Genomic DNA, 25889 nt, shown 5'->3' with positions numbered 1-25889 from the left:
AGGTGCCCTCTCAGCTCCTGCAGCCTCACACACCCTGGCATCCTGTGATAATCCATGATAAAACACGAACAAAATCCCAGTATTTGTCCATTAATAAGCTGCTGTTTCATTACACAAAGATTGGTACCAACCTGATACTTGAGATCTGTTACAATTGTCATCAAGAATGCAAAACAGTCCCAGTGATTCCCACTTGGAGCTTATTGAATACCATTTATTGTCAATCTTCTGCCAGACAGGACAGAACAGCCCAAGAATGGGCAGGAACATCAGTATTCCTGTGCTGTGAGCTGCTTTTGCTGTTCTGTGTTTGATGTTGGCCTGCTCATGTCATGGCCATTGTGGTGTCCTACTTAGATAAATTTCCTTTGTTTGAGCTGCTTTTTGAGGGCATTACAGTGATCACCATTTAGCCCCAGGCTGACTTTACTCCAAGGTTACTCTTAGTTTTAGCTGGGCCAAATACTCAGGAGTGGTTTTTTATAGGTACTAGGGACTGCCACTCTTCTGACTACTATTCATTAGCATTTCTTCTTTTCAGCCTCAGTTCACCTTGTGCTCAAGTGGGTTACTCCTTATTCTCCCTGTTATTTCTTTTAATTTGGAGATAAAGGAGATGGGACAGGAGGAATCCAGGATCAGCTAGACTGTGAGCATGACTTCTTTTATTCCAGCATCCCATCTGATCCAGGCTGGCTCAGTAGAGGGGAATGAAGTGTGAAGTAAATCTGGGTCTCCTACCAGCAGCCAAAGCTCTCTGTGACAAAACACCTGGATTCAGTACTGGAAAAAGGGATGTGGGATCCTTGATCTCCCTCAGTCAAATCCATGGCTGCTTCTAGATGCTGGCACACCCAGGAATTCAGTCTCCATGGATTCTTCTGCTCAGTGAATGTAAATCCCAAGAGGTAGAAGTGCACCAGCAGTGAAATAGGTGAGAACAGCATGCCTTGAAGGATAGGGGATATATGCCTGTGAAAAAACATGGAAGTAGGAAAACTAACATCCAGCTGAGGGTTAAGTTTGGGAATTCTGAAAGTTTTGGGGAAAGCTGAATATTGCAGATCATATTGGGGAGTACTGGTGGAGAGGTAAGGAGATATATGCCACAGGGTAGGAGTGGGTTCCATGGAATTCAGGATGTGGCCACACTGTGACCTTGGCAGATGGAAGAATCCCCCAGGAGCCCCTCAAAACAGCCCCTGAGGGGAGGTGGGGACAGCCAAGAGGACAGAGAAAAGAAGGTGGGAGCAGAAGAAGTGGATCATCCAAGTGCATGAGGAGGAAACAGCACAGACGAAAAGGGAGAGGTCCCAAGGAGGTCCTGCAGAGGCAGGCAGAGGAAAAGGGAGTGGTAGGAACTGAGGCAGCCATGGAAGGGAATAAAGGCAGGAGCTGGGAAGCTGAGGAAAGGCAAGGCAGGATGAACACACATACACCATTGAATTTTGGAACTAGCTGAAGGTTTAGTGAAGATATACAAAGGATGGAGAATGAAGAGTTTACAAAATGGGAAAGTACCAGGAGAGTTGGGAAGAAAGGGGAGAATAGGGATAAGAAGAGATTAAGCTTAAAAGGGGAGCTGTTTTGATCAAGACAATGTACACAGGCATAATTAACATTTAGCAGGGAGAGAGAAAAGGCATTTTGTGGTCTTGACTATGTTTTGAGTTTATTTTCACAACAAAATATAAATATGAGTCAAAGGAACGTATTACAAAAATGTTCTCTGCGTATCCACTTGGATCTGGCAATTAGAGCAGAAGAGTGCAGGAGAGATTTCAAGAGGGCTCTCTAGTGGTTCTGCAAGTAGAAGTGGCTTCATATGTGTGATGATATGAGAGAGAGCAAAAATAAGGCATAGGGATGATGTAAAGTGCCAGGGGAGCCCAGGTTTCTTCCTTGTTTTTGGTGTCCCACTCAGAAGAGCCGGGCAAGGATAATTCTGAGCAGTTACTCTGTTGGCACAATCTGTGTAAGGGTTGCAGGTATAGAGGTTTCAGGTAGAAAATGGCCAAAGTATGAGGAGAACCCACCTTGCTCTTACTCCAGCAAATACATGGAGGCCTGGATACCTGGAGATGGCCTAACTCTTGCTTGGTTCAGCCAAACACCGGTGGGGCTTGCAGCTGTGCTTTTCTCTGGGAGCATTTCATCCAGCTCTGGAATATTTCAGTATAAAAATTAGAAATGTGGGAGAGAGAAAGTGAGATGGAAAAGGGATAAGGGGGGTTATCTGCAGAAGATTTTAAACTGGAATGTTAATGACTTTAGTGTCTTCTGTACAATTCTCAAAGCCCCCTCAGGTCCGTCTGAAGTATTTTATTGTATTTCCTGTAAGACTGGAATCAACATAAAGATGAATTTGGGGAATACTTAAAGGTATTTTTAACCCACCTTTGTTCTTTTCAATATGCTTTAAACATGTTTCCATTAGCTTTCCCAATACTGCACAGTGTTCCTACTTCTGAGAGCTGCTTGACCCTTGCTCAAAATCTATCACATAATAACACATTAATGTAGAAAGAACTCCACAAGGCGAAGGTGAAGGCATCGAGTGTTTCCAATCTTCCCTCCTCAGGTGGATAAGAAATGGGAGGGAAAATATGTTAAATACACATTGTACATTTTCCCTGCTGCCCCGTGTTCATCCAATCAAGAATTTTCCAGCAGTGAATAAGCACAAGATATGCAGAGCATTTTTAAGTAAAACCTGCCAGATTTAGGAAGGAGGCAGGGAAGCTGGAAATTCAGCGCTCTGGGATTTGCCATGGGCACTGTGGAGAAGCAAGGATCCTTCCTGCTCTTCCTGACTCCAGGCAATCCACTCCAGCCACGTGTCAAATAAGCTCCTTGGCACTGGAAAGGTGATTATTGGCTCCCTGCTCACCTGTGTACAAGACTCAGTGTCAGGAGAAACAGCAGCATTGCCATCGTGTTGGACTGATGGCAAAGTCTCCATTGGAATTTAATCACTGAGTGTCTCAGGAGAAGCTCAGAACTGCACAACTGTGAACTCCTGGTCATATTTTAAGACTCTCATCCTAAATATTCCCATTCACTCAGAGAATAAAAGGGAAATAATGGAGTCATGGGATTGTTAAGGTTGGAAAAGACTTGTAAGATCTTCAAGTCCAACCATCAACTGCTGTGTTCACCATGTCCTCAAGTGCCACATCCACATGTTCCTTGGACACTTCCAGGGATAGGGAGTTCATCCCGGCCCAGGGCAGCCTATTCCTGTGATCCAAAGGCCTCCACCTTTGATCCCAAGGAGCTCCAAAAGAGCAGCCTCAGAGCTGTGCCAGTTGGTGCTTTTTTGATGAAAGTGCATTGAAACTCACTTTTATCCAGAACTGAGGAAAAGAGGGTTTGGAGCGGAGAGGGGAATTCTCCTCTCCTGCAGGTTCCACTGTGAGGCTGTGGCTGATTCATCCCTGGAAGTGTCCAAGGCCAGGTTGGATGGGGCTTGGAGCAGCCTGAGACAGTGGAAGCTGTCCCTGCCCGTACCAGGGGTGGCACTGGATGGGATTTAAGGTCCCTTCCAACCCAAACCATCCTGGGATTCCATGATTCCCTGGCAGCTGTGTCTGATGGGCTGTTTGCAGGTGCTGTGTGGGGTTTGAGTTGAACAACAAAGCTCTTCTTTGCCACCAATTTTAACTTGGAAGCTCTCAGTGATAACACTTCTGTCTCCAGAGGGAGAAAGAGACTTGGAGAGGAGGAAGAACTGGACAATGCACACAGGGTGGGATTGCTGAGGTGTCTGTGCAGGGCCAGGGCTTGGGCTGAATGATCCCTGTGGGTCCCTTCCAGCTCAGAATATTCTGTGATTCCATGAACTGGAAAAGGAGAAAGTCTAAAAGAGCTCAGTTCAAATAAGAGAAAGGATCTCCCACAATGAGATACCCACAGCCCTCAACTAGAGGCACCAAGGAATCAGGAGGGCAAATGCTCCTCTGAATCCAGGGAAAGTCTTGAATTTGTGGTGAAAGACAACAGAATGAGCTCAGTTTTCTGTCTGTCCTCCACAGTGATTCAAACCCTCCTATTCAGAGTAATGGTGCTCAGCACTCCTCAGAGACCAGTTGTCTGCAGACACCAGGGAAGCAGAGGGGAGGGATTTGTGCTTGTGGGGTTGTTGCTGACAACAATAACTGCAGGATCGTGATGTTATTTGGGGTGAACGCGCTCGGTGCCGGGAGTGGGTGATCTGGGAACCGACACACAGCCAGGGATTGGTGCTCTTGGTTCATCTCCTCTGATACTTTGGGTGCAGATAGCAATGATTCATGGGAATTTTTTCATTTTTTTTAATCCCAAAAGATGACTTGGGAAGGAAAAAAATTTTCTTCTCTTAGTGGTAGTGTTTAGGACCTGGGGAACTGTACGGATTTCCTTCTCTAATCTGTGGGAATTAGCCCTGACTGACAGGGAGCCAGCATGCAGTTGACTTACAGTCCTCAGCTAACTTGCAGCTTGTAGAATTCCAGGAATAAAAGGCTTCTTGTCCAAAGTGGAATTCCTATGAGGATCCAACCAGGAGGGTCAATGCCGGAGCGGAGGCTGCCCTTGTGCTCTGGGGGAAAATCCATGCAGGTTGGAGAGCAAAAAGTTCTTTTTTGGGGGTAAATTTTCAGTGTGTGGTAACTCCTGATGGGGGCTGTGGGGTGTGAAAAGAATAATAATATAAACTATAATAATGTAATATAAACCATAGGAGTTCTGCTAAAAGGAAATTCAGTGGATTGTTGTACTGTGTAGGACTGCATGTGTTATGCTGTGGTGCTTTAGAGCTGCAACTCCAAAGAGAGCCTTTTACCTTTCCAAAAATTTAATTGTGAGCAATAAACCATTAAAGAATTGCCATTTGAAGACTAAAATTCCAGGTAGTGAAAAGCAGATAATCAAATGAATGCCTTGAATGTTCTGGTGGAAAGTGAGCAGAGTGTAAGAGAAGGTACCACAGAGAGAAACAAAAATATTGAAAAGCCCTGGTGCAGTGTTTGCTTTATTGCTGGAGCAGTTAGGGAAATCTCCCAGACAGGATTACAGCTTTTCCAAAATTATTGGATGAGGAGATATCAAATCTCTCATAAGAATATTTGGATTTAAAATACCCCTTTGCTCCAAAGAGCATTTCATTTTGTGTGGTGCCTTTCTCTGCCCTTTTATTGCTGAAGGATGAGCAAATAATTGAAGTGGGGTTTGTGTATTTCCCCTGCTGCCTCTGCCAGCTCACCTGGGGAGAAGGAGGCGGGCTACAACTCCAAACGAGCTGGGTTCAAGCAGGGCAGGAATAAAATGTTCTTTATCCACAGCTCAGCCTGTGACGTCCTCGTTGCTGTAGTAGGGAGTGAAGCCAGGCCATGGCCGTGGAGCTGTTGGGTTCCTGCCTTGCTGAGCAGTTCTGCACAGAAAAAAACCTCTTTTTAAGGCTGATTTTTTTACCTGCTTGTGGACAGTGCCTGCAGGACAGATGCACCTGAACTCTGTCTCTAGGACCAGGCTGTGGCATTTGGATGTGGCAGTGGGGTGGCACTGTCCTGGTACCCAGGACAGCTCTCACAGCCTCTGCATCCAGAGGGGGAAAGGACAGGGAAAACGACAGTTCCTGTGTTTTGTGTGATTGTGACTTCAGTTTCTTATGCTTGAGGTGCTTGTTTAGGGTTCCAGCCTTGGGTAGGTTTAAAATGGTGGAATGGGGTTAGGAGCTGCTGAACTTTTAGAGCACCAAGTAAAATGTACCCATTTACCAGGCACTTTTTAAGTGTGTATATATATATATATATATATATATATATATAAGTGTTTTTTATATTTGTATTTATGTGTGCACGTGCATTTGCTCTATGTGCTACATTCCTCTGCCACTTTCCAAACACTGAGTGAACTTTCACAACCCTGCTGCATCTTTTGGGATCCCTGGATCCCCACCCAGTGCCTCTCACTGGGACATGCTGATTTTACAAGAACCAGGCAGCCTCAGTATTCCCACCAGGCTTCCCTGGGCACCCTGCTCAGCTCCAGAGCCTGTGCCATGCCCTGCACTGTAAACATGACACGTGTCACACACCCTGGTGAGGCTTTAGAGGTGGATTTTTATCCTCTTCCAAAGAAGAAAAGCTCATGTTTTCTCTGTCCAGCATGGCACAGAAGGGGGATTCTATCCCAGGACTGACTTTCTCTGCATTTTTTATGGACCAGCCTAGCGAGGAGTTATCTCTTAATCTGGCTTTGCAGCCCAGTATAACCTGCTTTGCTGGCAGGGATTCAGCAGCCAGGTGAGGAATCCCAAAACTCTCTGTCCTGATGCTAGAATTGTTTTCCTGCTGAACAGAAGTGCTGTGGGCTCTTTCTGGTCCTGAGGGGCTGGAGCTTGGATTCATTTCCCATGTGGAGGATGAGGAAATCCTGCTCAATCCTGGAAATCTCCATCCCTGCTCCAGCTGAGGGAGTGTTTGTAGAAAGCTGGAGTAGTAATTCCCTGCAGAGCTTGGGATGTGGGAGTGAGGCCACAGGAGGTGAAGCATGAGGAAGCCTATTTGTACATCTTAGCCTCTGGATTTCACCTGGCTTAAGGTGTGAAATGTGGTTCTCAGCCTCTGCAGCACCAGGTTCTGCACGTGCACAGAGTCACTGCTGGGAAATGAGGAGGGAAAACTGCAGCAGCACCCCTGGTCTGCCAGCAGCACACGGCTCCCCTGTGGGAGAGGAGCATTTCCAGCCTGGCCTCTGATTTGGGCATGGAAAATTCCATGTATTTCCCTGAAATCGTGGCTCAGCTCAGGGCTGGCAGGCTGGCTGTGCTCCACAACATTGCACTGAGGGCTTTTCCTCCTGCTCTGCTCCAAAGCCTCCCAGCTGGGATAGAGTCCTGTCATCCCTGGGAGCATCCTTTGTCCAAATCCCAATCTGTGCAAAGCCCCCTCACCATGCTTGGAGTCCTTGCCCTGCTGGTTTTGTGCAGGTATTTTCAGGACCTGCCCCAGAATTGCTCCTGGCACATCCAGCATCATTTCCAAGGCAGGATTGGACCCAAAGTGCTGTGTTTGCAGTGAGAATTCCAGGTCACACCACCATGAGCTGCCCTGTGCTTTAGATGTGAAGTTACTGTGTGGGTTCCATCCACTTAAATCTCCTGCTTCTTTAAATAGGTGTCCTTGGCCAGCTTTTCTCACTCTGTTAATCCCAGCACAGATGAACTGGCATGAATAGAAATGTTTATGGCAGCTGCATATGGAATATATCTGATTGTTGCACATAGGCAGAGCTCTGGGCTTGTCATTTGCTGCTCTATAAAGAGTCTTGGATAATCTTTCTGAAAGGAGCTGTGTAAATGCAGATATAATTAGCTTTTTTTTTCTTTTTTCTCTTTTTTTTTTTGGAAATAGATATCTCTTAATAAAGCACTGGAGCACAGAATAGCCATTTCCTGTGATTTTCATTCACATAATATTTATAGTGCTGCAGAACAAATGAGCCATAGGAAAGGCAGAGAAATGAATGCCGTGGATGAACTTGCCTTGAGAGGAGTTTGTGATCAAATTATGAATCTAACAAACTACAGTAAGCCAATTACTGCTCCTCCTGGATTTGTCAGCATGCAGGCTCAGTGGGATTTGGTGTAATCCCTCCCTGTGAACAGATGGGCAGATTGCAGGGCTCTGCCCAGACTTCCAGAGGGAAGATTGTCTTTCCTTACCCCCTTTTGCCTCTCAGTGACAAAAATACTCACAAAAGGATGCACAGAATCAGTGAGGACATTTCTGACGTATCCCTGTGCAAATTGTCTTTAAATTTTGACCATTTTCTCCTCCCCAGAAGGTTTTTTTTGCCTGCTCAGGGGCACATTGTGACATAGGGCTGTAGATAGAAGGTGGTCAGCATTTTACTGGGAGCTCCTGTTTGCAGGGAATTACAGAACACCCCAACCTTCTCCTCCAAGGTCAAACCAACTGAAATGACAGGAAATAAATAGGAATCATTATTAGTCCTCCCTGAAATCATTTTCATCACAGTCACTGAGTTGCCATCTGCATCTTTGGCCTTCTAGAGCTGCAAACTTTCTGCTTTACAGGAAGAAAATAAAAATGTTGCATCATCAGGTGGGAGATGAAAAGATCCTGTATTTGTCTGCTGCAATTCCAGGAGCTTCCTTGGGCTCCTTGTGTTGCTCCTTACACAAACCAGACACCTATGCAGCAGAAAGCTGTCAGTACTGTCTTTGCCTCAACTAAACTACAGAAAATGTCGAATTCTTTAAGATTTTGACTTTATTGCACAGCTGTAGTTCTGCTTTTAACTGGAAATACATGCTGGTAACTTCTAGACTCGATCCAATATTTATTTCCTAAGCAGAAGCTTCAACTTCCCAAGTCTATTTAGCAACTACTCAGTAAGAAAAGAAATTGCTGTAAAATGTCATGAAATAAAATCATTGGTCCCACCAATGCTGAGCAGGGCCAGTTTGGGTTCAGACCAGGTTCTCCAGGGCTTTGTCTAGAAAAAAAACATAAGGATGGAGACTCCAAAGCCCCTGCTGCACCTCTTACCTGTCCTTGAGAGAAAATGTTATACCTCATTATCCTTATTGATTGCTTCAGCTTATGAATCATGGGACATCCTGAGCTGGGAGGGACCCACAGGGATCATCCAGTCCCACTCCTGGTTTGCCCAGGACACTCCAACAATCCCACCCTGGAGCTCTGGCAGCCTTGGGGCTGTTCCCATTCCCTGGGGAGCCTGTTCAGTGCCCCAGCACTTTTTTCCTAAAAGAAAAAGCTCTCCTGTTATGTCTCCTCTGCCACATCTGAGCCCTGTCCTTTAACAAGGTTTTGAGTTCATCCATTTTTCACTTGTCCACCCCTTCAGACCACACTGTCCTCACTTGGATACAAAAATATCGTGGGAGACAGTGCTGAAAGTCTGGGAAAGTCAATGGAAATTATAACTGCTGTGTCCTCATCCACGTTCCATCCCTTTATTATTTCTGTCACTGTATCCTAGACAGGTTGGTCAGGCATGATTTAGCTTTGGTAAATCCAGACTGACTGATCCCAGTCACCTTCTTCTCCTCTGCATGCCCAGAGACGTGTTTTGGGAGGACAAGCTCCATAATTACCCAAGATCTCAGTGTCATCTGAGGCGTTTAAAAGAGTTGGAAGATGAGAAGGGACTTTATGCAAGTTTTAAAAGACTGAAGAACCTGTTGTACTGAGATATAAGAGAATCAAAGCTCTGTATTGGGATGTAAGAGAACTAGAGCTCTGTATTAGGTCAGCTCTGTCTGTCTGGGACAGCTAGGTTACTTTCCTAGGACAGGCTGGAATTGGCAGATGGGGATAATATTGAAGAACACGCAAGCCTCTAACAGAACTTTGGCTCCTGCTTTTTACAAAACCAGAATTTATTTCCAGATCATCCTCTCCCTGAGTGCAGAGAAATGCACCTGAGTCTGGCTGAAGTGGAATTTAGCCTTGCCTGTGCAAATGCATCCCAAGGAGAGTGCAGCTCATCCAGGAAAACCCTCAGTGAGAGGCTGGCCCTGGCTGTGCGTGGGTCAGAGTGTTGGGGAGAGGCAGGATGCTCACAGAGGAGAGAGAACCTTTCCTGAGCACCTTTGCTGCCAATCATCATTATTCCTGTCAGATCCTCCAGAAGAACTCCCTGCTGCCAAGCACTCCCAGATCACCACAAGGTGAATTACTTCCTTTTGATGATGTTCTGAGGGAACGGGAAGCTACCAACAATAACATTCTTGGAGCATATCAAATATTGAATGCACATGTCTGGGAGCAAGGAGCCTTTTCTCTCCTTCAGAGGCAGCTTGTCCTGGGTTGTCCTTTCTGCCTGGAGGAATTCTTCATTCCTGCGGGACAAATCCTGCCTTGAAAATCTCATACTGATGATTTCATGGGAGCTGGCTTTAGTGTTTTGGGAACATGTGAGGAGTGAACACTGTAACAGAAATACAGGTCTGTGCGAGGGACAGGTGGATCTCACAGCACAGATAAATCTTAATAATAAATGGTAGAAAAAACTAAATATAGCACACAGCTACTGTGTGTGTATATATATATATATATATGTATGTATATGTATATGTATATATACATAATCTAGCACAGGAAAGAGGAGTTCCTAGGTATTACTATGGATATTATATTTTTAATTTAATTTCATTGTTTTTGGTGCTCGGGTATAAATAATATTCCAGGTCTTATAACACAGTGCTCATTCTGATTTTTTTTTTAGATTTTATAAGGTTTTTGGAAAGAAATTAAGGTTTTAAGTCATAGTGGTAATTGAGGCTTGTGGGTGAGAAGCAGTAGCATTAGGTAAGTTTGCAACAAGCTTGTGCACTTGTTTTTTGAAGGACTGAGGAGTAATTTTAGTCCCAGTAGAGGTTTTCAAGAACTGGAGTGCTCTGGTGTTACAGTGGTTACATGACCATATAAACCTTGTGTTAGGAGCTCCCCTTTAATAATAAATAAATTTAAAAAAGCAAATACAAACTGAAAGAGGGGGAATTTAGATGGGATATTGGGAAGAAGTTTTACCCTGTGAGGGTGGGCAGGCCCTGGCACAGGGTGCCCAGAGCAGCTGTGGCTGTCCCTGGATCCCTGGCAGTGCCCAAGGCCAGGCTGGATGGGCTTGGAGCAGCCTGGGACAGTGGAAGGGGGTGGAACTGGCTGGGCTTTAAATTAAATGGGATGCAGTAATCACTAAAATTCCCCTTTTTAAAAAAAATCATAAGTAGTGGCAGCATGGCAATCAACACCAGGCAAGGAAAATGTGAGATTCCATGAACAGTAATTACTAAAGTAACACCAAATTACCAGACAGCCCAAACCACGACTCTCTGATTTAAATAAGCTCCATCAGATGCCCGGGTGGTCTCCCATGAGTTGCACGGCGAGTCCGTGAAGTTCCCAGGAATTGCAAAGGGGATTTTCAGGGAATGCTGTTTCAATTCCTCGAAGGTGAGTAACAGCTTGCTTTAGGCACCTGTATCCCGGGGGATGAGAGCATCAACCAGCAGCAGCATCGCTGTGTCCAGCAGCATCGCTCTGTCCAGCCGGGCTCCAGCGGCATTCCTGCTGTCCTGGCAAACGATGCCGGGAGCTGCTGCCTTCCCCGGCACCGAGCTGCAGACAGACGGACCCGGAGCCAGGGAGCGGCTGCTGGGGAGCTTCGGGGGGTTCGGTACCCAGCACTCCGAGCCGGGGGAAACCGAGAGAGGAAGAGAAGGGGAGAGAGAGCCAGGGGAGCTGGGAGCGGGGGAGTGCCCGGAGCCAGGAGGGGCTGGGAAGCCGGGCAGGGAGGGGGGCAGTGCCCGGGAAGCCAGGCTGGGAGCGGGGGAGTGCCCGGGGAGCCGGCAAGGGGCAGGCGCATCCCTGCCCATCGCAGCAGCGGGAGCCGGCGGGATGCGGAGCCGCCGGTGGGGAATGGCCGGGCGCATCCTGCTCTGACATGCCGAGGTATTTTTGTGTCGGGTTGTTGGATGCTGGGCTCGCTGCTGCTCTGTCACAGCGCTGGGGTTGCTCGGGAAGAGGAGAGGAGGGTGCAGGTGTGTTCTTGCTGTTCTTGCTCCCGGGGGAACTTGCTGCATCAGCCAACACCGCAAACTTTGAGCTGCCAATTCAGACTGGGGGGTCTTGGGTTTGATTTCCCTTGGAATTCAGGTAAAAGTAAGCCCAGGACTGATATTTTATTCACCTCTTTAGAAGAATCATGAGTCTCGTGATAGATTTGCAATGGGGGGAATCAGTAAAAACCACCGGGCTTTAATTTAATGTCCTTAGTTCAAACTGAGGTCTGTGTCTTTCCACCAGCGTGGTTTCCCTGCAGTGAGGCAGGAAAGACCTGAGCACTCGCTTTCCTCTTGTTTGGGATGGAAATTCGTGCTGGTGGCACAGTGGAGGTCCCACAGCTCCGCTCCTCTTCCTCAGAGGAATTCCTTTGCAGCTCTCCCATGCCCAGCAGCATTCTGCCTGGGCTTTGCAGTTTGTAGAGGTGAGGATTAGGAAACTTAAGGGCTTGTACTTGCCTAATTTATTGATTACCCTCTATATTCAGTAGTTAGTGCTCTGTTAGTACTTTCTGTAAGCTTCTCTCTTAGTTAACCTTAATTAAAAAAAAAAACACAACCACTTCTTTTGGTCATTCCTTGAATTCCTTCATATTTAACTCTTCTCACTGCATACTTTTGTTTCGTTACTTTGTTGTTTTGGGTTGTTGTTGTTGGCTTTTTGTTGGTTGCTTGGTTGTTTTTTGAGTTTTGGGGTTTTTATTACTTGTTCCTTATCTGTTAATTTGGTATTACTTTATTAATTACTGTTCATGGAATCCTGCATTTTGCTTGCCTGGTGTTGATTGTCATGTTGCCAGTACTTATGATTTCTTTTTTAAAAAGGGGGATTTTAGTGATTACTCATCCCATTTAATCTGGAGAACTGTAAACAAGTGCAAATGAGTAAACAAGTAAACTTGATGTAGCATTTGAAGGCAGAGGGGAGGTGTGTGCTTGTATTTCTCCACACCAAGGGAGGTGGTGTTTAAGGTGCTGTGTTGTCACAAGAGCACAACATTCCCTGTGGAAGGGTAACCCCAAGTCCACATTTCCTTCCTTCTTATAAAGCCAGCTGATTGGTGGAGCTGGCAAGCTGATATTACAGTAGATATGGTAAATAATTAATGATATTAATGGCCTGGACTTTCACATGGTAGAGTTTTGCTTTGCAGGCTTTACCTGTGAATTCTCAGTTGCTCTTATCAGAATTTCAGGGTGGCTTTGGGGTTTTCTTTGCCAGGGGAGGCAGCAGAACGGTGAGCCAGGGGTTATTTGATGCAGTTTATCTGCCTGTGGCAGCACTCAGGTTTCAGGAACATGATCCCTGTGGCTTGGCAGGTGCACCCCTAAGAAATAAGAGTGGAATTTAAGCAGAGGACAGCTCTGCTCAAGGATGACGCCTCCACTCCCAGCCCTTGTCTGGAGCTGCTGAGGCAAGAAAGTTCCTCCCAGGTGCTGTGTTTCACACCTTACCCTTGGAGAGGCAATGTGCAGCCTGTGGAGAAGTTTGGGGCTCGATATCTTCTTTATGGTGTTCTACTCGTGCTAAATCACTGCTTGGAATAATTGTATTGTCACCTTGTGTCATATTTGCTCAGGTGTAATGGCTCTGCCACAAAGGCAGTCGCCTGGAAAATTGTGCTGCAAAATTTTTTAATGTTCCTTGGAAAGGTGGGAAGGCTTTAGAGCCTTTTTTCCCCTTCTGCTTTAAAAGTGGGGGTTTAGAATTTTTTTCTTTTTCTGTCATTTTTCTTTTTATGAACATCCTGTTGTCTGGGATTGTCTGGTAATTTCTTCTTTTAGGAATAGGAGATGAGTCTTTATACTGAAGAAAATTTTCCTCACAACTACTTTCAAATAATATGAAATTAACTAAATTTAAGCTCTTTAGATGAAAAATAAAACTAAGTGGCCATGCTGTATTCTGTCACAGCTTGCTGTACAGCTAAATTGTTGTAAGGGTTAAAGGTATAATGTGAAAATTAATTCCTTTTGTGCTGCAGGCTATGGTTTGAGATGGCCAGTTTTAACTAGCTTTTTAAATTGTGGATTAGTATTTTTTGTGTCTTTATGAAAGGCTCTTATTCACAATAATTAGTTTTATTTAAAAAAAAAGAAAGAAAAATTTTCATAAAGAGTGGACTTGTGAAGGGCATTGGTGTAGTTTAATAGCACCAGTGAACTTTTGGGGCTGAGAGGTGGCAATGCTGATATTTGGAGGCAGTTTTAGCACCACTGGTTCTGAGTTCATCATTCTGAATGTGCATTAGGAGCCTCAGACAGGGAAAGACCATCTGCATCTGCAGCTGTGGGGCTGCTACTGCTGCCTTAATGCCAGATCCCTCCTGGTGTCACCACTGAGCCCTTCCAGAAACGAGGATGGGGTTGGGCTGCTGGTCTTTAGAATGCCAGAAGGGTTTGGGTTGGAGGAAATCTTAAAGCCCACCCAGTGCCACTCCTGCCATGGGCAAGGACACCTTCCACTGTTCCAGGGTGCTCCAGCCTGGCCTTGGGAACTTCCAGGGATCCAGGGGCAGCCACAGCTGTGCCAGGGCCTGCCCACCCTGCCAGGGAACAATTCCTCATTCCCAGGATCCCATCTGATCTTCCCCTCTGGCCATGGTAATCTGTTCCCTCTTGTCACTCCATAGCAAAAAATGGAAGTTTTATCATTCCACTGGAATTAACTCACACTCCTGCTCCTCCTCTGTGGTTTCCACTGGGCTCTTCAGAGCCCTCCAGGAAATGTCTTGCACTCCCTGTGTACCTGACCCTGAGCTGAGCCTCTCTGGATTTATTCTGTTTCTTCTCCTTCAGAGCCTCCAGTTATTTCTGGGTGCTGTCCATGGCCTCCCCTCCACATCCTGTGTCCCCACTGTGTCACACAGGACCAGCCTGTTCCTGCCACCAGCGACACAGCTACTGCTGAAGAGTTTAATGGGATCAGTTCCAAGTCTGAATTTTAAGACCCTCTAATAATCACTTAAGTTTTCAGGGGTTCTGCTGTTGTCTCCCCATGAGCCAGATGCTCACCTACCCCTAAATGCCTCTGCTGGTGGCAGCTTAACTCCCATTTTCCCACGTGACACTGCTGAATACTCAGCTAAACCCCAGATTAATGGGATCTCCAGCGTTTGGGGAATGTTATCTGGTGAATAATCTCTTCGTTATTCTCTCAGGAGCTACCTTGTGCTGAATAATAAGAAATTTGGTCATGTTTCTCAGTGCTTTCATCTCTTTGGAAAGAAATTTGAAGGGAAGAGCACTTGGGTCTCTGTGCCACTAAAGGAAGTGATGTAGGCTTGGAGAGAATTCTTCTCTTAAGCATGAATAATTAATTCCCTGCTCTTTAATTGTCTGCAGTATCCCACTTAAAGGAAATGTTGGAGTGGTGTTCAATTTTGTGTGCAGTTTGTTTCCAAACTCTGCCTTTGACTTTAATGGCCCCTACAGCTTTTATTCCCTTTATGACGATTTCTTCTTTTGTACCCTTGTGTTTCTTTATATTTTATTTCATTTCTTTTTTCATTTTCACTTCTTCACCACTCTTCCCCTCCCTCTCCTCCCATGGTAAATATGAACACCCTTACTGAAAACAAGGTCAAAAATTTCCTTTGTAGTTAAGACTCACTGGATTTGATGACCTTGGAGGTCTTTTCCAACCTTAATGATTTGGTGATTAGCCTTCCCAAAGTACCCATTTTGCTGCAGAGAAACCCACATTGTTCTTTTCCTGACCTCTGCCTTCACAGAGCACCCAAAAAATCTTCATAAAGTTCTCAAAACCAGGAAAACACTGCATTCTTGGAGATCTTCCTGACATTCTGTTACACCAATTCTCTGTAGATTTTCTTTTAACTTCTTCATTGTGTCTGGTTTTAGGGTTTTTAAAATTCCATAGGTTTCTATGAAAAACCTACTAATGTTGGAGGTAGATCCCTGTTAGCTGTGCACCCATACAGAGTCCTTCATCTTGAGAATCTTTCCCTCTCTCTTTTATCTTTGGAATATTTGGCACCTGGCATTTAAAGATTTCTGAACCTCCTTCATTTTCAGATACCTGAGATTCTCATTTCAGTTGATTTTTCTAGTTACTTCCCTTAATTTCTTCTCTTTTTTTCCCCAAATAAATACTGATAATCCTTAATTACAACCCCTTTTTCTTTTGTTTTTCCATCTTGTTTAATCAACTGATTATCATTCAAATCAGTTTATTTTCTGTCAGTGAATCCTCTCCAAACTGAGAATGAATTAACCTTATTTCTCCCAGATACAAAGGTTTCCTGCTGGATCAATCCTCTATGAGAGCAAACAAATTAAGTTGCTATTTGTAATTTTTGTTCTTTGTATCTGGAAAATGAGATTCCCCAACAGTGGCCCAATTTCTGGAGAGTTCTTAATTCTCTTAAGGACACCACAGGCACCCATGTGTTGCTTCCAGTTTAAGGCATTACTGCCCCCCAATGCAATTTACCTGGATCAGCCCTTCCCAGAGGGATTTTGATCTCAGCCAATATTGAAATTTAACATATGGCTCTTTTCTGGCTCCCTGTCTCCGTCTCCCAGGGAAAATCCTTTGGAGAATCTTGTCTGGAGAAGCAGTAAGATCAAGTTTATTGGTTGCTCCAATGGTTTTGCCTTTCTGGCAGCTCTTGGAGAGAACCAAAATGGAAAATTTCTGTTCCAGGTTAGGACAGAGGTGGGAACAGCATTGATGTTTCCACCCTGCCATTAACTGTGGCCCCCACAGAAGTGAATAATCAGAGTTTAATTCATCTGGGGAGCATAAGGGATGTGGGATTTGTTTGCTCTGTCCTGATGGAGCACAGACATTCCTCAGAACACATCCCTTCAAATGCTGCTACTTTGGTCCCTCTGTGGAGAAGATATTTTAGATTTTATTTCCTCCAATGTAAGGTGGTCCCAAGTTCATGCACACATAGATCCAAACCGTGGGTTTGATGGAGGGAGAGAGAGCTGCAAGGTTCCAGTACAAAAATCCAGGCTTTTAAGAAGAAAAATTTTGCATCACAATATCCAAAAGAATTGTGAGCTCTCTTAAAGCACAAAACGTCTGCTGAAATTTTAGAAAGGTTTTTATTATCAAAATTATGCTGTGACTTTTCCTCTTGGAACTGTTCAATCTCTGGGATATCACCAGAGCTTTGAATTTGAAATTCCATAGTGGCTTTTCCTCCTGGAACTGTTCAGTCTCTGGGATATCACCAGAGCTTTGGTTTTGAAGCCATGGCAGCTGAATCTACTTCCTCTGTGGCACTCAAGGTGCTGCAACACCTTTTGCATTTCCAAAAATTACCATTTCTTGAGGTGCTCTTTTTCCTCTCAGCACACAAGCACACATTGGGTTCTGAGTTAAACAAATGTTATGATTTTTAAGCACTTCCACTATCTTAGCTCAAATTGAGGCCTGAATAAAGCAGGATTGTGACAATCCATGAGCAACTGGAGCTGTAATTTTGGGTGATTCACTGGGACAAAAATGGTTTGGTACAGACTGAGTGTGCTGAGACCAAGATGCTTCTGGGATGTGGAGGAATTTTGGCCCCTTCATTTGGAGTTTCTGATTCTGCCATGATCTGCAGGTCCCACCTGTGGGATTTATAGAATCCTGGTTTGTCCTCTGGCAGAAGTGCTTGGCAGGGGAAAGGTTTAGGGAGGGGAGTTGCCTGGTTTTAGTCCCCTCCTGGTGTCAGTGTAAAGTTCTGAGCTGTGGGAGTGAGCTCTGGACCTGCTGCACTGCTGGTCCCAGGGAAATGGGCTCTGAATCCATGTCAAAAACTGGAGAAATCCCTGTAATCCCACTTTGGGCACAGCCAGCAGCTGAGCTCTCCCAGCCCAGGGAGCAGCCAAATCCAACAGCTGCTGTCTGACACAAAGGTTGGGAGCTTGGTTCTTGGTGCATAAATTTACATCCCTGGTTCATAAATAACCTACGCTTAATTTTAATTTGGTGAGGCATTTGCACACTGTATCCTTCCTTTAAAAGCTTTGTAATGAGTTTACCCTACACTTGGTGCTTTGGGGGTTCTGTTTCAGAAGTACCCTGTGTATTGCAAATAATTGTATTATAATACTATTATATTTTTTATGTATAATATATAATATTATAATGCTCTGTGTTCAGCACTACTTATGTGGCTCAGCTTTTGTTTCTCCTGGCTTTGGTGCAGCCTGGGCAGGGATGAAATCACTGTGAACCACATAAGGTCATCACAGTATTCTTTGGAACCAGCTAATAAACTGGTCAGGGCTGTTGTTGCTGAGTGAGCACGGTTGGAAACTTTATTTAAGCTATTTAAGAATTATTAAAATCCACATTTATCACACAACCTTCACTTAAAACAACAAAAAAATCAAACAAGCAAATTCCCACGACCAAACCCAACACAACACAGAACAAAAATGAACAATTTACACAAAGTCCACCCTTCATCACAATTACAACAAAAATTCCCCACCATCATTCTACTCTAACACTTAACACTGTTCAGAACTTGATTCTCCAGTCCCAAAAAGAGTAGGATTAAAGGAGTAGGATTACAGCATACCTGATTTACCTCTGAATTTATGGATGTTGTAGGAAACGAGCTACACAAAAACCTCTGTTTCCCTACTTCTGGCATCAACATGCAGTGAAGCTGGTGCTGGTGGTGGGGCTGACTCTTCCCTGGAGAAAAACTGTGTTAATTCATCCTTGCCAGGGCATTGGAGTGTGGATATAAAAGATTTCCCTTCTCCAGAGCTGCTGCTTGCCCAAATGATGGACATTGTGAGGCCCTGGCAGGGGAGATGCTGTGTGTGATGTACTGCCAGCAAAGTGACACTTGAGGGGGTGAGGGAGGCTGGAGGGGTGCCATGGAATGCTGTGGGGTCTGCATCAAGGATGGATGGGGCTCTGAGTTGGTTAGAGCATGGTGCTAATGTCACTGAGCTTGTGGGTTCAATCGCTGTATGGACCTTTCATTTAAGAGTTGGGCTTGATGATCCTTGTGGGTCCCTTCCAGCTAAGAATATTCTGAGGTGTCCCTGCCTATGGGAGAGGCTTTGGGACTGGATGATCTTTAATGTCCCTCCCAACACAAACCATTCCATGATTCTTTGATGGACAGCTCTCTCTTTGGCAGATCTAGAGGAGTTTGAGCTGGCTGGACACCCAGTGCTGTGCCTGGTGGGAGCGGGACGTGGATGGCCCTGTCTGCTTCTGCTGCACCATTAAAACCTGGTTTAATTTTAGACCCATGTAGCATCCTGTTTGTTTTCCAAAGAGCTGAGATGGGCCTTGGTGTTGCTTTTGCAGTCTTTGTGCTCCATGAACTGCTTGAAATGCAGCCAAAAGTCTCGAGCAGACTGTGCTTGTCCCAGGTGTGCCAGGAAACGAGCAGCGAGGACGTGCTTCTCCCTTAACCTTGACTCCTGTCCTCCGCTCCCGGGTGGATCTGATTTACTTGCATGTTGAACGCACCATGGGCAAAGCTCTCCTTTAATGCAGGGAGCAGGATGAGAAGTTATGGCCCTGTAACTTCCAGTTTAATAGCTTGGAATTGCCCTGATTTCCCAGCCTCAGCTGGAGAGTGGAGCCCACATCGCTGCAATTTATGAGCCGTGGGAGAGCGCAGGAATTGCTGCAATTGTCTCAGCTGACACCAGGCACAGCTGAGGGCTGCTGCCACTGCTTTCAGAGCTTTCCAGGGCTTGATCCAAGGCCTAGCACAATCTTGGCCTCAGCTCAGTGCCAGGCACCTGAGAAGCAGCACAGACCATCGTGTGGGTGGAACCTGTTGCTTCTCTTTGGGGAGAATGTCTTTGTTTTTCCCTACTCACAAGGACTTAGCTCAGTGCCAGAGTGTTACAGGGCTGCAAGGGTTTTTCAGGGTGAAGAGAGAGATGAGAATGTTGACCTCATGTTCAGAAGGCTTGATTTATTATTTTATGATATATATTACATTATAACTATACTAAAAAGAAATAGAAAGTTCTCAGAATGCTAGCTAAGCTAAGAATAGAAAAGGAAGGAATAAACAAAGTTCTGTGTCCAGGCAGAAAGCAAGAACAGCTCTGCCGTGAGTGGTCAGTAAATCCAAACATCCACCTGAGACCAATCACAGGTGCACCCATAGAACTCCACAGCAGCAGATAACCATTGTTTACATTTTGTTGCTGAGGCCACAGCTTCTCAGAAAGGGGAAAAATCCTCAAGAAAGGATTTTTCACAAAAGATGTCTGTGACACCAGAGAATTCTGTGAGGGATGGCTTGGAGATGTCTCTGTGAACAGAGATAGGGGAACCCTCCCAGTTCCTGTCCTTGCTGCTCTTCTTCCTCTCCTAAAAGTGGGAGAAAACCCTCATGTTCTTTTCCCTGTGCCTTTTTCTTGGAAAGCTTTTGGAGCTGGTCCTTCTCACTTGTGGGTATCGGCAGTGTCTGCTGCTCTTCCTTGTGCTGAGGGACACATGGAGCTGCTTGTTCTTCCCACCAAGGTGTCTCCCGGCCTTTCCAAGAGCCATTCTCCCTGGCAGGGATGCTCACCCTCTTTGGAGTGGGACTGCTCCTCATCCCAGGGTGTTGGCAGCTCTCTCTGCACCCTCTTGAGCACAACACTGTCTCTTTTAGACCCTGCTCTGGGTCTTTGCTGAGGGAAACTGGCTTTTCCTCCCTGTGTTGGGAGTGGCAGCTCTTTGATGTCCATGTGGGAACACTGGGAGTTTTGAGCCCTGGCTTGGCCCTATGCCTGTAGCAGACCCAAAGGGAATTTCATTGAATCCCAAACTGGTTTGGGCTGGATAGGGCTTTTGCCCATCCCATCCCATGGGCAGGGACACCTTCCACTGTCCCAGGCTGCTCCAAGCCCCAAAGTCCAGCCTGGTCTTGGGCACTGCCAGGGATCCAGGGGCAGCCACAGCTGCTCTGGGCACCCTGTGCCAGGGCCTGCCCACCCTGCCAGGGAACAATTCCTAATGCTCAATATCCCATCCAGCCCTGCCCTCGCCCTCTGGCACTGGGAGCCATTCCCTGTGTCCTGTCCCTCCATCCCTTATCCCCAGTCCTTCTCCATCTCTCCTGGAGCCCCTTTGGGCCCTGGCAGGGGCTCTGAGCTCTCCTTGGAGCCTTCTCCCCACCAGGTGAACAATCCCAACTCAGTTTGTCTCCAGAGCAGAGAGGCTTCAGCCCTTTAAGCATCAGTGCAACTGAACTTCTCTGTGTGGGTGCAAGGTTTGTAGGATTATTTTTGCCTTTGGTGTCCCTCCTCAGGTCCGCCTTCAATGTACCTTGCTCCTGGCCTTATTCCTTCTCTCAGACCATACAAATATGTATATAAATATTACATCTAATCCCTGAAAACTGTGCTTTTCCTTGTGTGAGTATCAACCCAGTGAGCAGTGGCAGTGCAGATCCATCCTTTAGATCCCAATCTGAGAGTGTGGTGGGGGATGAAGAGAGGCTTCTGTGCTCGCCATCTCCGCACCCCACCCACACGGCTGGGATGAAATGAGCTGATGAGAGGGATGACTTCTCCCCCCATCATTAGGATGCAAGTGTTTGCTGAATGTGCCAGATGTTTGGCTTTCATTTATCTGGAGGTTTTTTTCCTTTCCAGCTCTAGTGAAAGGGAAGCCTGAGCAGGTCCAGCAGAATTCTAAACAGTTTCCTGTGTGAACAGAGAAAGTAGCATCCTTAATGAACTGCACAGGGTGACAGTGAGTCCAGCTAATGAATGCTGTGTCCCTGCTATTTTAGAGAGATGGCCAAGTGATATTTTTTTATTTAGGATAGCTGAATCTGTATGGATTATCCAAGTCAGAAAGACTTTCTTGTATTTTCATAGTTTATTTTAAATATATCCTGCTTTTACAGTCGTACTTCTGAGCTGTGCAGAACATCCTACAGTTCTCTGTGTGTTAACAGTTGAAGGAAGTGTCTTTACAAACAATTCTTGTAATAACTCTGGAGAAATCCAGTGAACACCTTCTCATAGCACTGGAACTCCAGAATCTTTTAGGCTGGAAAATCCCTGCCAGCCCATGGATTGGCTGGAGTCCCAGCTGTGCCCAGTGCCCACCTTGTGCCCAGCCCAGAGCCCTGAGTGCCACCTGCAGCCCTTCCTGGGACACCTGCAGGGCTGGGCACTGCAAAGCTCCCTGGGCAGCCCCTGACAAGGCCTGAGCACCCTTTGCATGCAGAAATTGCTGCTGCTGTCCCAGCTGAGCCTCCCCTGGCCCAGCCTGAGGCCCTTTCCCCTTGTCCTGTCCCTGTTCCCTGGCAGCACAGCCCGACCCCCCCTGGCTGTCCCCTCCTGCAGAGCCACAAGGGCCCCCTGAGCCTCCTTTGCTCCAGGCTGAGCCCCTTGACAGCTTCCTCAGCCCCTCCTGGGGCTCCAGGCCCTGCCCTGGACACGCTCCAGCCCCTCCAGAGCTCTCTGACCATGAGAACTGGACACAGGACATGGGTGTGATCTCACCAGTGCCCAATACAGGAGGACAATCACTTCCCTCTGGTAATTTTCATTAAAAGCTTTGGTTTGTGTAGAAGGAGGAGTTGCTGAACTCAGTTGTAACCATTTAGGACTTGCATGTTCAGCGGATTGTGTGAGGAGTTACTGTGTCACCCATGCCTGGAGCCCAGAACCTTCTGGAAGTAGGAAGGACTGAAGTTGATTGCCTCAATTCAAATACAAGTTGCATCTTGCAAAAGATGAACCTTTAGAGCTGTCTTGTTGTTCTTCAGGATTCTGCTCTTCCAGGCTCGAGGTGAGAGCGTGGCCAAACTTCTCCCTGGTGCTGGAAGCAAGGAAATTATCATTAGTGAGGCTATGGAATGGTTTCATTTGGAAGGGATCTTACAGCCTGTCCTGTCCCACCCCCTGCCACGGGCAGGAACACCGTCCACTATCCCAGCTTCCTCTAAGCCCATCCAGCCTGGCCTTGGACACTTTCAAGCATCCAGGGACAGCCACAGCTTCTTTGCCACAGCCTCCCCTCCTCACAGGGAGGAATTTTTTCCATCCATCTGCTTCACACAAGCTTGGTGAAGAGCGAGACCCTGTGTGTATTCCTTGAACAGGATGCAGTGCCTTTCCAACAGGAGGAAAGCTTGGCACTTGAAATTCTCTTTAAAAGCATTTTTCCCCTGTTGTACCACCCTTTGTCTGTGTGGGTCTTTAGAGAGCTGCTCTCCCTCAGGAGCAGGGAAAACTGAGATATTTTTGTGTTGGCTTTACAGGGGAGAAATCACCACCTGTGATTTCTCTCCGTGCGTTCCACAGCGACAAAGGGAACTCAGTGGTGGCAGATTCATCCCTCAGCAAGCAAACTCCAGGGGATCAGTGTTCCCGTTCAGTGCATCCTTTAGGGAGGGCTGCCTGGAATCACTGCAGTGCGGCACCATTTCTCCCCAAATAACTGGAGGAAATTAAGAGTGCTTTGAAATATAACGTGTCAGAAAATGATGAGGCCTCCAGCAGTGTGAGTGCAGGAATCTTATCTGTGCCTGTCTCATAAGTCAGAGCTCCTGGAACAGCTCTCCGCAGTGTCCAGCTCAGCTCCTCAGTCTCCCAGAGCAGCTTCATTAGGAACATGACATTTTAATGCACTCCAGTGGGTTTCCATAACTCGGATGAGATTGGGTACGAAATAGCAAATCAATGAAGGTCGCTCCAGTGTGGAGGTGACATTGTCAGACCTGTGTGTCCCATGGCCTCACTGTACCTGCTCCTCAGAAGCTCCTTAGTTTGGGCTAGTTAGGACCTCCAATCCTTTTTATCGGGAAGCTGCAACTTCAAGACAGGTTGGACTTGATAATTTCAGAGGTGTTTCCCAACCTGTGATTCCATGAAGAGAATTTGGTCCTTCAGATTTTCTCCAAGACAGGTGAGCAAGTGTTTGGATTGAACAAAAGCAGGAGGACACAAAGAGAAGGGCAATAAATATGACAAGAATGGGAAGAAAGGTAAATCTTGGAGGATATGAGGGGAGAAAGAGAAGTCTAACCTATGAATAAACACAAAAGCAGACTGGGCTGTATAGATGAATTTTATTCCTCCACAGAAATGTTGTGAGGTGCAAAGCATGTGGCTGCTGGAAGCTAGATGGGAATTGACTGGAATTGGAATGATTTTGTTCCATCATCTGTTTTGGAAATGACAGGAAAGCCATGGAGTTCACCCCATGTTCACAGCAATCCATTAGCCTTTTTATGCCATGTTTTGGAGAGAGTTGACTGTGTCCAGATAAGAAGTGGAAAGAAAATTCAGTGTTTAGTGTCCAATATATGTAATAAATGCTGGAGTATTTACTCTTGTCCGAGGGCAACTGAAAGAGGGTTTATTTAATGCTTTGAAATCCATCTCTGCTATTGACCCAAATCAGCTGACTTGGAGTCCTCAAGTGGTTTTTAAGTGTTAAAGTATCAGATAGAAAACCTTTCAGGAACAGCAATTGTTTTGTAAAATATGATAATTTTATATATATAATCTTTATTGCCATGTGAGATGCGTCTAACTTTGAGCAGCTTCTTCATGTGGTGCTCACCCCTCTCTCAAAAATAATTTGGGAACTGGAGGGTTCTTTTTGTTTGGTAGAAAGAGAACTTTTATTACTGATATTGGTTTCATGTCCCAGCTGCAAACACCAGGAAATCAGAGTTCATGTGTTCTCACAGGAATGTGGGAAAAAGGAGGATGGGATTCTGAATTTTGGAACTAATTAGTCCTATAAAATTAATGGAAAACTGTGTTTCTTGAAAAATGTGTATTATAGGAAGCACCATAACATCTGTTGCTCTCCATAAGAGGCTTTTGGAGCAATTACTGCCATTTCTTTAAAAAATTATTCCCCTTCTGCTCAATTACTAACAGTGAAGTATCATTAAATAGACAAATTCCTTGAAATACAACTCAATGATTTTTAGTGATATTGAGGGTTTGAGAATATATAAGAATAAGGATGAGCTTAAGGGAAAGAAAAAGCCAATAAAACTGCAGTTTATTCTTACATGCCTCACACTTGTTATAAATTTCTGGCTTGCAGTTAATTCATCATATTCAGTGATCAATATTTTATAAAATAAACGGAGAAAAGCTGGAGCTCTGGCAACTTTTGGAGAGGCCAACTAAATTTAAGGACAGAAGCTGAGCGTTTATTGCAGGAATAGTTGCAGTATTTCAGAGCTCACTGTCAAGAAGGGACGTAGAGCTTTTTTTTCTGAGGTGTTTTACATTAATAGAAGCCATGAGTAGATTTAAATTATTGATTTCATATTACATCCTATGTACCTTGAAATGGAGTTATTTCTGTGATGAGTGCTGTTCATTCTTGCTGCATGGATTATTCCCAAGGTGTTGGTGGGTTTTGGGCAGGGAGGGAAGGGCTGGGGGCTCCTGTTGTTGTTTAAAGGGGAGGTCTGGGGTAAGTGGTGGCCCAGGGGGCATTTCAGAGCTGTGAATCATCCCACTTACTGCTCTCCAAGGCTTTGCTTTGCTCCCAAAGGTTTTATTCTTGCAGCTGTTGGTGTTTTGTGCCATCCAGGCAGGAGAACTACAGGGTAACCCTCCTCCACAGAGTGCAGGTGGCTCCATGTTTTGTGCAATTGTTTTCAATGACAATACATTAAAAATTCCCAGAGAAATGAGGAACTCCAGGCTGCTGGGCCCAAGGTTTTGTAGAGCCTCTGCCCTCTTTATAGGAGTAGCAGTCCTTCACCTTGAAAACATTTCCCTTCTCAGCCTTTCAAGGCATTAGGCACTGATGGATTTTGTGCCCCAGCATTCCTATTGTCTCATCCAAACACGGAGTAGTGCTGATGGAGCTCCTGGTGTGAATTTTCCTCTTGCATCTCAGCATCTTTCAGCCATTGCATTTATTTCTCTTGTGACTCTTAAAGAGTTTTGAAATAAAAGTAAATACTGCATCCTCCAGAGGAATGGGAATGTTTCCTTGCTGCTTTCCTGCTTATTGTTAGCTTCCATCCAGAGAGCCCCAGGAGGGGCTGAGGGAGCTGTCAAGGGGCTCAGCCTGGAGCAAAGGAGGCTCAGGGGGCCCTTGTGGCTCTGCACAACTCCCTGCCAGGAGGGGACAGCCAGGGGGGGGTCGGGCTGTGCTGCCAGGGAACAGGGACAGGACAAGGGGAAAGGGCCTCAGGCTGGGCCAGGGGAGGCTCAGCTGGGACAGCAGCAGCAATTTCTGCATGCAAAGGGTGCTCAGGCCTTGACAGGGGCTGCCCAGGGAGCTTTGGAGGTGTCCCAGGAAGGGCTGGAGGCGGCACTGTAGGCACAGAGTTTGTGGTAACTGGGAGTGGGGCTG

The 25889-nt window shown here is 45.9% G+C and overlaps 1 protein-coding gene across 12 annotated transcripts in view; it reads left to right on the top strand.

The window, feature by feature from the left end:
* PCDH15 (protocadherin related 15) overlaps nt 1-25889 on the top strand; it is a 630962-nt gene that overhangs the window by 301338 nt on the left and 303735 nt on the right. For 2 of the 12 annotated variants that reach the window (XM_074544558.1, XM_074544554.1), the window contains exon 1: nt 11337-11483. The exons of the other annotated variants lie outside the window; for them this stretch is intronic. The gene's annotated coding sequence lies outside the window, so the exon portion shown is untranslated. Of the gene's footprint in view, nt 1-11336; nt 11484-25889 lie in introns of those variants that run through there. 12 annotated transcript variants of the gene reach the window in all.

This window comes from Zonotrichia albicollis, chromosome 7, assembly GCF_047830755.1.
Source record: "Zonotrichia albicollis isolate bZonAlb1 chromosome 7, bZonAlb1.hap1, whole genome shotgun sequence".
Lineage (NCBI taxonomy): Eukaryota > Metazoa > Chordata > Aves > Passeriformes > Passerellidae > Zonotrichia > Zonotrichia albicollis.
Note: the sequence above shows the minus strand (reverse complement) of the source record. Positions and strands in the feature narration are given on the sequence as shown.